The 12,838-nt window shown below is 44.7% G+C and overlaps 1 non-coding gene across 1 annotated transcript; it reads left to right on the forward strand.

The window, feature by feature from the left end:
* The first annotated feature begins 9,981 nt into the window (after positions 1 to 9,981).
* On the forward strand, positions 9,982 to 10,054 carry TRNAW-CCA (transfer RNA tryptophan (anticodon CCA)). Its single transcript has one exon. It is a non-coding gene; the product is annotated as a tRNA-Trp (tRNA).
* The last annotated feature ends 2,784 nt before the right edge of the window (positions 10,055 to 12,838 follow it).

Consider the following 12,838-nt stretch of genomic DNA (forward strand, 5'->3'; position numbering starts at 1 on the left):
TAAGACCCCAATTCCAAAGTTCTCAGACCCTTCTATAGTGTTCACCTAAGGCCAGACACCTATCATTGATCATCTAAGGCCTGTGCTTCTCAAACTTGAAAGAGCATACAAATCACTTGGGAGCTGGTTAAAACGCAGTAGATCTGGGTTGGGGCCTAAGGTTCTACATTTCTAACAAGCTCCCAGCTGACACCCACGCTGCTGGTCCACAGACCATACTTTGAAGAGCAAGAATCCAGATGACTGTAGCAGTTTCTACAAAAGTTTCCCAGGAAGAGTCCATCCATCCATCTCCATCTGTCTATCTATCCTCCAGACGGCAATGAGAATCATATCTCATACATTTCCGATTCAGGAATCTCCCTCCATGGCACAATACACAATACAAGCCTGGCTCATAAATCCCACTTCGAAGGCGACAAAACATCCCTCACCAGAGCCTCACGCTTTCGTCACTCTTACGGTCCATGTAGCCTAGAATTGCTGTCTCGTTTCTTTTCCAACTCACCTATCCCTCTTTTATTTCCCACATTGCTCTACAGGCACCCTTCTCCAGGAAGCATCTCTTGACCAACATCTCTTTCTCAGTTTCTACTCATACCTTCCACTTCCACAGTAATGATGTCTCAATCCCCATCTAGTTATTAATTCTTCCTAGTTTAGTCCCAGTCTTTCTCCCCAGAGAATCTTAGGTGCTCTCACACGTTTTTACACCTGTCTCTCAAAAAAGCATCTAAAGGAGTTGGCAAGTATTTGGGTAACCCTGCCTTGAGCAAGTTTCCCTGGTGTCACCTACTCCTTGTTGGGAGTATCAGAAATCCCACAAGTAAGAGAGTCACTTCCCATATCTCCCTCCGGGGGCAGGCCCTGTACATACATATAATACAATAGGAAAACACTGGCCCTTCTGTGCCAAAGCATAAAACTCTGACTGCTTCAGGAAAGATGCCTATTGTGCCCACGCCGGAGCCAGTCTAGTCTTCAGGGAGTCTCTGAAGTCAAGTAGAGTGGGTTAGGCCTTCTAGCAATTTTGCTACTTCCTGCTCCTCCCCAAATTCCATGGGATTAGATGCAGGGGAACCAAGGGAGGTCTTTCAGGCATTCTCCTGCCCCAGGGTTGGATTATACCTTGTCACTCTTCGAATGAACACTATTCTCACTGTTGGGTCTAAAGGAAGGAGAGAACATAGTCCCTGTCCTGAACAAAATTCCACTATGATGGAGTAGACAGGAGAGTCACCAGGACTCAGGCATAGCCGAACAAAGGCAAAATTAGAAACAGCTGAGTACAGTTCTAGACGCAGGAAGGGATGGGGAGAAATACTGTTTGTTAAAGAAGTCTCCTAGAAGATCTTTGTAAAGGAGTTTTAAAGGCTAGGGTAGCCTGAAAGGAAAGAAAATCTTTTATACCAAGGAAATGTATAAGATTCAGTTCAATTAAATAGGTATTCATTAGGGTCTTCCTTGGTAGCGCAGTGGTTGAGGGTCCGCCTGCCGATGCAGGGGACACGGGTTCGACACTATGCGCTGGGCACCTAGCTGGATGCTACGGGAGAATGAACAAGATACACTCCTTACCTGTGATCTACAATCTAGGGACAAAATTAAGAAAATAAAGACACACAGATAACTACTGTATTTTCATTGAGGTGCTTTATTAAGTGAAGCTAAGTGTTTGAAGGGAGGCTTTGTTTCTCTCACTTCATCTTTACATGTGGAGGGGCTTCAGCAGGAGCTTTGGTTTTCAAAGTGTGACCCCTGGACCAGCAGCATCAGCATACCTGGAAAATTGCTAGGACTTCAAATTCTGGGCCCCATCCAGACCCTCTTAAATTTGAAACCCTGGGGGTGGGGCCTAGCCGTCTGTGTTTTAACAAGCCGTTCAGGTGATGCTGATAACACTCTGAGTTTGAGAACCACTGAGCAGAGTAATATTCCTAGCCTCTCTCCCCGCTACCCCCCAGGGACCTCTTTGATTTGAAGAGACAGCACTGAGCATGCCCAGCTCAGCCTCTTCTAGGCTTCTTGTTGGTTTCTTTTTTTTTTTTTTTTCCAGAGCCAGTCTGCCCACAGAACACATGCACTCCAACCTGTTCATACGCGGGAAAATCTAATAAAAGGAGGCTCTATCCTGGGGTGGGAGGAGGTGCTTGTTCAGCACTACCTGTGATGAGGTCTAAGTCTGCCTAATTTAGTGATGCGTTATTAGCAAGTGGATTCGGCAGATCTTAATAACCAGATGCAGATCTAAAGCTTACTGTTTAATCACCTGTCTGTCTCTACCTCTTGATTATCACTTAGTTCCAAATACGGGAGGGGGGAAATGGGTGTTATTTATTGTACCCCTCAAACTCTGACAATGGGTTATAGTGAAAAGTGGGCAGGATGCAGGTTCAGATTGCTTGTGGTAGAGAGACCTAGTTAAGAGAGTAAGGGCAGAAGAACCAGAGGAAATCCACCACCCATCTCTCCCATTAGCAAGGCACTGAAGGAATTGAGTGGCTTGCTCAAGGTCATACTGCTAGTTAGCAGAAACAAGACTAGAACCCAGCACACTTGGCTCTCAGCTGTGCACTTTCTGAGCAGGTGGACCAAAGCAGAATATGAGCGAGAAACAAGAAAGTGTTTTAATGTCCAAGAATACAGATATCACCAAGCAAAAGAACCAACCCCAGAATTTTCAGCATGAGTAGTGGGTTCAAAGTCAAAATGCTTTGTGCTCATAGGAAAACTCTGGCTCCAATGCGTCTGTGCACGTTGCCCTTTCACTCGGCCAAGGCTGAAGCTGCACAGCCTGCTCAGTGTGTTCTGAACACTGCTTTGCTCTCCTGTGCTTTTCCTCGTGTTATTCTCTCTGCCTAGAATTGTCCCCCTGCCCCCGTGTGTGGCAAAATCTTATCCATCCTTTAAGAGAGCCAACTCAAGAGCCATTCCTCTACAGAGTCTTCTCTGATCACACCAATCAGCCCTCTCCACTGTGCCAGCCACAAATTATCATTCTCCACTCTGAATTCCCAAGATGCTTTATTTTTATATAACTTATGACACTTATCACTTTCTACTTTGTGTTGCAACTATGCTTCATCTCTTGCATCAGAATATAAGCTCCTTAAGGGCAGAGGTCATATTTCCTCTTACATGTGCTATCCTTCCATAATGCCTAAGAGGTGGTACACCATAAATATTTACTGAACCTATTATTCAATCAACCAACCAAAATTCAGAAGTCACATGTCACCTGTTGCAGCCCAAATATCACAGAAACTGACACCAAAGGACACCACAGAAAAATCAACACTGCTCTCCCCCCAGAAAAAGTGCCAGATACCTCCCAACATTCTGCTTTTTTACGCACCACATGACATAATCCCATTTGGGTTCGTCTAACTCATGTAGCTTCATGTACTAATTAAGCTGTAAGACACAACAGGGCATGAATTTATTGTGCAATAATTCACATGCGGGATGTTTGCGCAGTGCTTGGGCGTGAGTTATGACACATTAATTCACGGCCTAGAGGGCCTCATTGCAATTACAGAACCATTTTTAAAATATCATCTGGATGTAAAGTATAAATATTGGTCCCCTCAGTCTTAAAACCCTTAGCCCCAAAAATGCAGCTAGCCGAGGTCAGATGTCACATTGGCCCCCTTTCCCCTCATTCTGCGTTACACATTTAGCTGTACTGATGGCAAAGAATGCACAGTCCAACCCTGCACCTCACTCACCTAGGACCACAGGGGCACTGGGAAAAGAGAGGAAGAGGGAGAAAGGGGCAGGGACTTCATAAACTACCTGCAGGAACAAGAGGAACTGGCTGTTGGGTAAGAAAACACGGAAGAAATGGATGCAGGGCTTCCCTGGTGGCGCAATGGTTGGGAGTCCGCCTGCCGATGCAGGGGACACGGGTTCGTGCCCCGGTCCGGGAAGATCCCACATGCCGCGGAGCGGCTGGGCCCGTGAGCCATGGCCGCTGAGCCTGCGCTCCGCAACGGGGAGTGGCCACAGCAGTGAGAGGCCCGCGTACCGCAAAAAAAAAAAAAAGAAATGGATGCAGCAGCCAACTAGGGGTCCATCACTGAGAAAGGAGAAGCGCCAGAAAGGACATTTTATAAATTCTGACATTCCATAAACCTCACCCAAAGCAACCAAGCAAAATTCACTACCGTTTTTTATGTCCACAGTTAGGAAAGTGTGATGGGCAGGTAGAGAAGAAATAAGTCACCTGGCTCAGTAACTCACAGCCAAAAACAATTCCTTCTGTCTGCTCTCTCCCCAGGGTTCTGGGAGAGAAGGTGAGCTCACTTCTGCAGATGACTCCCCTCGCTGGCCACACTGTGTTCCATAAACACCGTGTGCCATCTGTAATGTCAGCTGCCAGCCACCTGGAGAATCTGCCCTGCTCTGTGAGCTTGTATTAGAACACTCACTTATAACTCCCTATTAATTTTTTACGAGGAGTTATTTTTAACTCGCTCAGACCATTGTCTGAATATGCCAAATAGATTTTCTTAATGAAAGGAGCCCGGCAGTGTGGTTCCTCTTTCCCTCTACTCCCCTGCTGCTATTCAGATGGTCCCCTCCTCACAGGGAGCAGGGCTTCAGATGAACAATTCCCAGCAATGCCCCGGAAATTAGGAGCAGAGAACACCCAGTCGGGCAGCCCACACTCTCCTCCCTACTCTGGGTTTGGTTTTGAGAGAATTTCAGGAAATGTTGTCAGAGGTTTTTAAAGACAGAAAGATCAAGTCAACATTGAAAAGTCTCGTCTACAGATCATCAGAAGGGACCGTCGGGTTATTGGGTCAGGCATTCCTTCTAGAAATCCAGCTAGACTCCTTTGTTTGCCACTCACCAGTCCCAATATTATGATTAACTCGCAAACAAGAGAGGTAGATAAAGAGAGTCGATTCTTAACTCAGGGAACCTTTCTGAACTATAAATTCGATTGAGTTGCCCCACCATCACCAGTACCAACAATAACACCAGCTTAAAACCCTTCAGTGGTTCCCCACTGCCCTCAGGATAAAACCCAAACTCCTTAGCACAGTGCTTCCTTTCTTCTCAGTCTGACCCACGCTTATTCCTCTAGCCTCAGCCCCTTCCAGTGGCCGCTCCGGCAGCCCACTTCTAGGCTCACCCTGTTTCCTCGCCTCTAAAGCTTCCTTGGCCCGCTCCGTTTAGCTAACTCCTACTTATCTGTCAATTCCCAGCTCAGAAACTGCTTCCCCAGGAAGCTTCCCCTGACTCTTGGGCTGGAATAAGTTGCCCTTCCTTCGTACCCTCACAGCACCATTTGCCATGTATCATAAGGTATCAAAATTCCAGTTTAGCGATCTGTGTCCTCCACTAGACTGTGAGTTAAGCACTCAATAAATATTTGTTGAGCAAATACACAAACGGAGAAGAGAAACCCTGAAAAAACGCGTAACCCAGAATTCCTATTTACTCGACTTCGAGATACATACTTTGTAGCCAAGCAACCTTTGTAAATCTGACGCAAGTAAATTATAAATGGTATTACATTCCTGGTAGAAGGCAATCAAAATGAAAAGTGTGAAGCGAAAACCAACTGTGATAAAATCTTGACCGCGGATAATTCATGGCATGTATAAGCCACACATAGGTGATAAAGAATTGTTTGCCTTTGGGGATACTCATTTTAGAAATACCAGGCTGCTCTGGGTTGCAGGGAGCTAACGATCCAGGCCCGATTAGAGAATCTCCACTTTTCTGAAGATATCATGTTCAACCCCTATAGTCTAGGTAGGACACCCCCTAAGGCAGAAGTTCTCACTTTGGGAGACAAAAGGAAGCATAATGGAGACACCTGGGGACCATTTTCAAACTTTATATCCTCACCCTCTGGACATTCTTTTCAAACTAGCCCCTGACTTTCCATGACTACTCTAAACCATCCCAACTGACAAGGAACTGTCCTAAATTTAAACAGGAAGAGATTCTAAAATCATCCTTCACAGGAAGGCAACACAGTTACGAGTAAAAGCTCTGCCAGTAGACCACTTAAGTTCCAATCTCAACTCAGCCTCATAGCTGGGTGACTCTGGACAAATTATTTAAATGTCTCTGTGCTTTAGTTTCCACAACTGTCAAATGGGAGTAAAAGTAAATACCTCCTAGGGTTATTGTGAGGATTAAGTGAAATAATGCTTGCAAAGTTCTTAGCTCAGTGCCTAGCAAACAACATGTACTTAATATAATCTACCTAATATTTAATATTAAAATCCGATCCAAAGTCTCCAAACTTTGAAAATCAGTTCGTCTTTATAAATGTCTAGCCTCAGAATCATCTTCTAAAACTTGAGCTTCTTAGCTAGCCCTCATGAGAAAATGAAAGCAGGCTTATTCCATATAATTTGTCTTGAAGCTCTAAGGACTAGAATTAGACACGCTCACACGTATTGGTGCTAAACACCTCAGGGGTCCCTAGGCTTACCGCGTTAGACCGCATTGAAAAATGCAAGGCTCAAATGTGATAACAACAAAAATAATGATGGCTGACATTTATGAACATTTACTACGCGCACCGTTTTAAGTATTTTACCTCTACTTCCTCACAACATCCCTAAGATACAAGTCTTGTCATTGCCTCCATTTCACATGTTAGGAAACTGAGGCTTAGACGAGTTAAAAAAAAAAAACTGTGCAAATCACAGAGACGGCAAATGACGGAGCCAGGATTTCAACAAAAATTATCTGACACCAAAACTCAAGGTGAACAACTCTGCCATCCTGCCCTCCTTCCCTATGGCTACTGTGCACAGCTTGCATTCAACATCCCAGTTTCTAAAATGGGCAGAGATTGAGAGAAAGGCCACAGTTCCCTTCTTGTGGCTCCTTGAACCTCAAGAATTTTGTCTTCTGTCCAACTAGCCCAGAAGAGGAAGATAGCATGAATAGTGATAATAGCAATAAATAATGATAATCATCATAGTAGTATCTTTGCCTATGGATGCCTCAGCTTATTTCTAGACGAGTCAATACTGGGTACTATAGTAAGAGCAAAGAACATTATGTCAAAAATTCTGGATGTGGGCCCTGGCTCTTCTATTTGAATATAAACTTGGATAACTTGCTTAATCTCTCTAAGCCTCAGATTCCTTATCCATAAAATGGGACTAATAATAATCTTTACTGGATCCACATGAGAATTAAATGAGAAGACACAAACTGTCACACCCTGTTTGTGGGAGCGTAACTGGGACCGCCATCCTGAAGCACTACCTTAGTGGAATTAAGTAAGCACACACCCTGTGACCCAACAATCCCGCTGAGGTATACACCCAAGGAAACTCTCTCCTGGGTCCATAAGAGGCCCACATGTGGACGTTCATCACAGCACTGCTCGCGGTAGCAAGAAGTTGGAGGCAACCCAAGCATCTATTACTAGAGGAACATATAAGTAAAATGTGCTGTACGGACACAATGGAATATTACACAGCAAACAGAGATAATGAAGCAGATTTACATACAGCGGCATGGGGAGATTTTAGAAACAATGTTAAAGGGGAAAAGTAAAAAGCAGGATGAGGTATATAGCACAATGCCATTTATGTAAATTTTAAAAAACCAAAACGGAACTTCCCTGGTGGCGCAGTGGTTAAGAATCCTTCTGCCAATGCAGGGGACAAGGGTTCGAGCCCTGCTCCGGGAAGATCCCACATGCCCGTGCGCCACAACTACTGGGCCTGCGCTCTAGAGTCCACGAGCCACAACCACTGAAGCCCGTGCGCCTAGAGCCCACGCCCTGCAACAAGAGAAACCACAGCAATGAGAAGCCCACACACCGCAACAAAGAGTAGCCCCCGCTCCCTGCAACTAGAGGCCACAACTAGAGAAAGCCCGCACACAGCAACGAAGACCCAACGCAGCCAAAAATAAATAAGTAAATAAATTTTAAAAATAAATAAATTTAAGAATAAAAAGGCCAAAATAACACTGTATATTTTTAAGAATACACATATATCCGCTAAAAAATGTACAGAACATGTCATTCCTCTGCTCAAAACCTTCCACTGGTTTCTCTTTATATTATGAAGCCCATGCGCCTAGAGCCCACGCCCTGCAACAAGAGAAACCACAGCAATGAGAAGCCCACACACCGCAACAAAGAGTAGCCCCCGCTCCCTGCAACTAGAGGCCACAACTAGAGAAAGCCCGCACACAGCAACGAAGACCCAACGCAGCCAAAAATAAATAAGTAAATAAATTTTAAAAATAAATAAATTTAAGAATAAAAAGGCCAAAATAACACTGTATATTTTTAAGAATACACATATATCCGCTAAAAAATGTACAGAACATGTCATTCCTCTGCTCAAAACCTTCCACTGGTTTCTCTTTATATTCAGAGTATAAGCTAAAGTCTGTGTTTCCAATGGCCTAAAAAGTCCTACCTGACTTGCCACTGACCCAGCTACCTCTCAGCCTTGTTTCTCTCTCTTCTCACTCATTTTGCTCTAGCCCCTAGCCTCCTAACATTCTGGCCCCCTAACATACCAAGCAAGACTCTACCTCAGGGCCTTTGCACTTGCTGTCTCCTGTACCTGGACCACTCCTAACCCAGGTATCCAAATGGTTGGTACCTTACCTGCATTTGGTGAAATAGCACCTTTTTAGTAAATACTTTCTTCTCTTTTTTTTTTTTTTTTTTTTTTTTTTGCGGTACACGGGCCTCTCACTGCTGTGGCCTCTCCCGTTGCGGAGCAGAGGCTCCGGATGCGCAGGCTCAGCGGCCATGGCTCACGGGCCCAGCCGCTCCGCGGCATGTGGGATCTTCCCGGACCGGGGCACGAACCCGTGTCCCCTGCATCGGCAGGCAGACTCTCAACCACTGCGCCACCAGGGAAGCCCAGTAAGTCCTTTCTTAATCACCCCACAAAAAACTTCAATCCACTCCCAACCACCCACAACCCACTTTATCCCCCTGTCCTTTTTTTCCATAGCACTTATCACTATTTAAGTTACTATATGTTTGTTCATGATTTGTCTCACTCCACTAGAATGTAAGCTCCATGAAGGCAGGAATTTTGCATGGTTTTGTTCACGGCTGTATTCCCAGCACCTACAACTGCCTGACACATAGTCAACACTGTACATTTGTAGAATGGATGAATATATCTAAATAAACATATAGAGCATGGATTGGAAGAGCATTTATTAAATGTTATTAAATGCACTAAAGCAGGTGCCTCCAGTAAGGAGGGAAAATGAGAATAGAGATGAGAGATGAAAAGGAAAAACAGAATGAATTGGAAAGGGGCCTGACACAAACCAATGATGCTAATGTGCCATGAACCGGGGAGGTGACTGACTCAATTCTGTGCCCTTGAGGGTCAATAAAGGAATTGTATGAGACGATGTAGTGAGTACCTGGTGCAGAGCCTGATGAACGGCAGACACTCAATTGATTTAAACTGAAGAGGACTCAGAATCCTGTAGTTGTCAGGATGTGGAGTATACAAAGAAGGGATACCAGCTAGGAAGAAAGTGAAGAACGAGGGAAGATGGGGCACCCCTCCTACTAGCTCCCTGGGCACCCCTTTCCCTTCTCCCAGTTCCTCTTCCTCCTTCCGTCTCCTTCAACTGTCTTTGGAGGCTCCTGTAACTGGCACTAAGGATGCTTATACGGCATTTCTGTCTGGGGAACTGTGCTCAGGCACCTACCTCTCAACAAAGAATAGAACAGTGGTTCTTAACAATTTTTGAATCACAGGCCCCTTTGAGGCCACTCAACTCAGAAAGATGTCACACACTCCTCTGAAGTCCATCCGCGGATGCTGAGCAACAATTCCAGATGAGGAACCTCTGAATGGCAGGGTCAGAGACGGGCAAGATTGTGATAATTTCTGTCTCTCTCAACTTTGTTACACAGGAACATCCTTGGGCCCCTCCCTCTTTTACTGAAGATGAGTGAAAGTGGACCTACAGACGAAGTATGAAGATAACAGGTAAGGGACTTCCCTGGTGGTCCAGTGGTTAAGACTCCATGCTCCCAATGCAGGGGGCCCAGGTTCAATCCCTGGCTGGGGAACTAATATCCCACATACCGCAACTAAGCCCGTGCGCCGCAACTGCTGAGCCCGCGCGCCCTAGAGCCCACGCGCCAAAACTAGAGAAGCCCACTGACGCAACTAAAGAAGGCTGCATGCTGCAATGAAGACCCAGCGCAGCCTTAATTAATTTATTTATTTATTAATTAACAAATAGGGTGATGTAAAAAAAAAAAGAAAAGAAGATACCGGGAAAACAAACTGAAGAACAAAACAAATGGGAATTACATAATATTATGTATACAATAAGCTATAAGGATATATTGTACAACACAGGGAATACAGCCAATATTTTAGAATAACTACAAACGGAGGATAAAATTGTGAATCACTATGTTGTACACCTGTAACTTACATAATATAATACAGCAACTACGCTTCAGTACAAAAATGGGAATTAAACAATCAGATTTCATCACTCAAACAGAAGCAGGCAGAACAGACGAATAAACAACATACCTTACAGAAGAAATAGCAAACACCTGATGGGGAATCCTGAGAACGTCTACCTTCAACCCAGCCTATAACAATAAACAGAAACATCTTCCTCAAATGCAATGTTCAGAAACACCCTTTCCCTGTGCAAATCTGTGAATAGTCCAATTATTCCAAGTATTCCAATAATCTGGAATTCAGTCCAGACTCTTCAACCCAGCTGTCAGAGTCCTTCCCTAATTCTACCTCCTCCCCAGCCTCAGGCCCATCACCTCATTCCTAACTCAGCTCCTCACATCTTGACTTACCCTCCATGCAATGAGCCTTTGTTGTGTGTGAGTTACTTGCCCTGCCAGCGATGCCCTCCTCACTCGTCTCTGTCAGTCTTGACCCTATAGCTCTGCTTAATCCTATTCTACTACCCTCCCCACCACTCCTAGAAAGCCTTTCTTAAACCATCTCCCAATCTCCAACATTCTTCCCCACCCCACCAGCACTTATAGCTAGCCCTGATTCTCAGCTGAAATAAATATTCCCTTTCCGTCTGGTGGTGCCCTTGGTGTGTCCCTTAAACTCCTTTATAGTCTAAAAGCTCCCAGAGGGCAGGGTCAGAATCCCATGTACCTCCTCTTTCTGAATTCCACACTCCCACCCCTCAATCCTCTCTACCCAGGGCATGGATCTGCTCATAATTGTACCAGGCAACCAAAAGAGGCATTTAGGACAGAGAACATATAGATGTATTGAACATATAGATGTATTGATTGACTACTAAACCTTAAGATTCCTAGAAGTAGGGAAAAAAATATTTTAAGAGAGAAAGGGCCAGAGAGAGGTGGAAACAGGAGTCGAAAACATGCACAATCATCTATTTCAAGAGCATTTCCTAAGGACATTTCCTAATGAGGGCCCTGGGCCTGTGAATCTCAGTTTAATTAGGAAACAGTCTCTCCCAGAGGAGATGCTTCACGCAAGGGAGGTGCTTAAAGAAATGATGAGAGAGGCCAGGGAACAGGAAGCCAGCTTGTGTGAATTCCATAATGCCCTCTGCTTCCTCCTTCCCTCCCTCCTCCTCCCTGTGTTTCTCTCAGCTCTGAGCTCATTCCAAACTCCAAAACAAAAGTTCCATCCCAAGTAGCCAAGAAAACCCATGTCAAATCCCACAATCCACACACTAAATTGCAGGCTGTCCTGCTTTCCCAGACAACCCCACCCACTTTCCTTCACCCTGGAGGTCATTGTGTTCACTCCTCTGTCTCTAAGAAGGGCACTGCCCTCCCTCTGGGCCTTTCCTTTTCAAAACATTTGTCCAAGGCAGTAAGTTCCACTGGTTCCCTTGGTTGGGTGTTAAGAAACCTGCCAATCAAGAAGTTTGGCCTCATGGCTCCTACTGAATAGCTTCAAATATAGTTTGGATCCAAGTTGCTTTGCTAGAAGTTTGATAAAGACTTGAGAGAGGAAGGCTAATGAGGCTGTTAATTATTTTTAGGTCTCAGCGTTTCAGAGAAGTAGACTTTAAATGTCACGTGTCCAGAGATTATATCAATCCTCTGTAGGCAAGTACAGCTCCTTTTCTGACCCCAAACTCTATGAGTTTTCTCATCCTCCTTAAAATTTCCAGAGAATGAAAGCTCCCAGAACCAATCAAACCAGTGTCTCCCGAACAAACAAGTACAAACTTTCTGGGTATCTGAGCTTCCCCAGAGTTTCCAAAGTCCTAACTCAAGCACCCTTGCAACTCTGGTAGGGGCAGTCAGGAATCCAAGAGCACAGGCTTCGAGTTCAAGGTGAAAGGTTTAAACAATCATTAGTGTGGTGTGTGTAGTAGACCAACAACACTTCCAGTTGGGAACAGTTGACAATACACATGAGAAGGTAAATAGAGCAAAAGCCACCAAAAAAACTGATCCAAATCTCATATCCAAGGTTAGAAGAAATTAGTTAATCGAGGCAAATGAAAAACGGAATCTTCCCATCTCTTTTCTGTTTGTGCCTGCTCTGTCTCTAGTCGTGGTCATTCATTCATTCAACAAATATTTACTGGCCCCCAACTATCTAGCACTGAGGATACAGCAAAGAAAAAAACACAAAATCCCTCCAATCAAGTTGTTTACATTCCTGCAGGAGGAAGCAGACAGTAAGCAAATAAGTAAAAAGAATACATATTGTGTTGGATTGCAATCAGGCCGGCAGAGAAAAGTAAAGCAAGAAAAGGTTAGAGTGGGAGTTGCAGTGTTAAAATGGGTGGTCCAAGAAGCCCTCACTGAGAAGATGACATTTCACCAAAGATCAGAAGCAGGTGAGAGAACAAGCCACGATGCAGATCTCAG

This window comes from Neophocaena asiaeorientalis, unplaced genomic scaffold (assembly GCF_003031525.2).
Source record: "Neophocaena asiaeorientalis asiaeorientalis breed wild unplaced genomic scaffold, Neophocaena_asiaeorientalis_V1.1 scaffold134, whole genome shotgun sequence".
Classification (NCBI taxonomy): domain Eukaryota; kingdom Metazoa; phylum Chordata; class Mammalia; order Artiodactyla; family Phocoenidae; genus Neophocaena; species Neophocaena asiaeorientalis.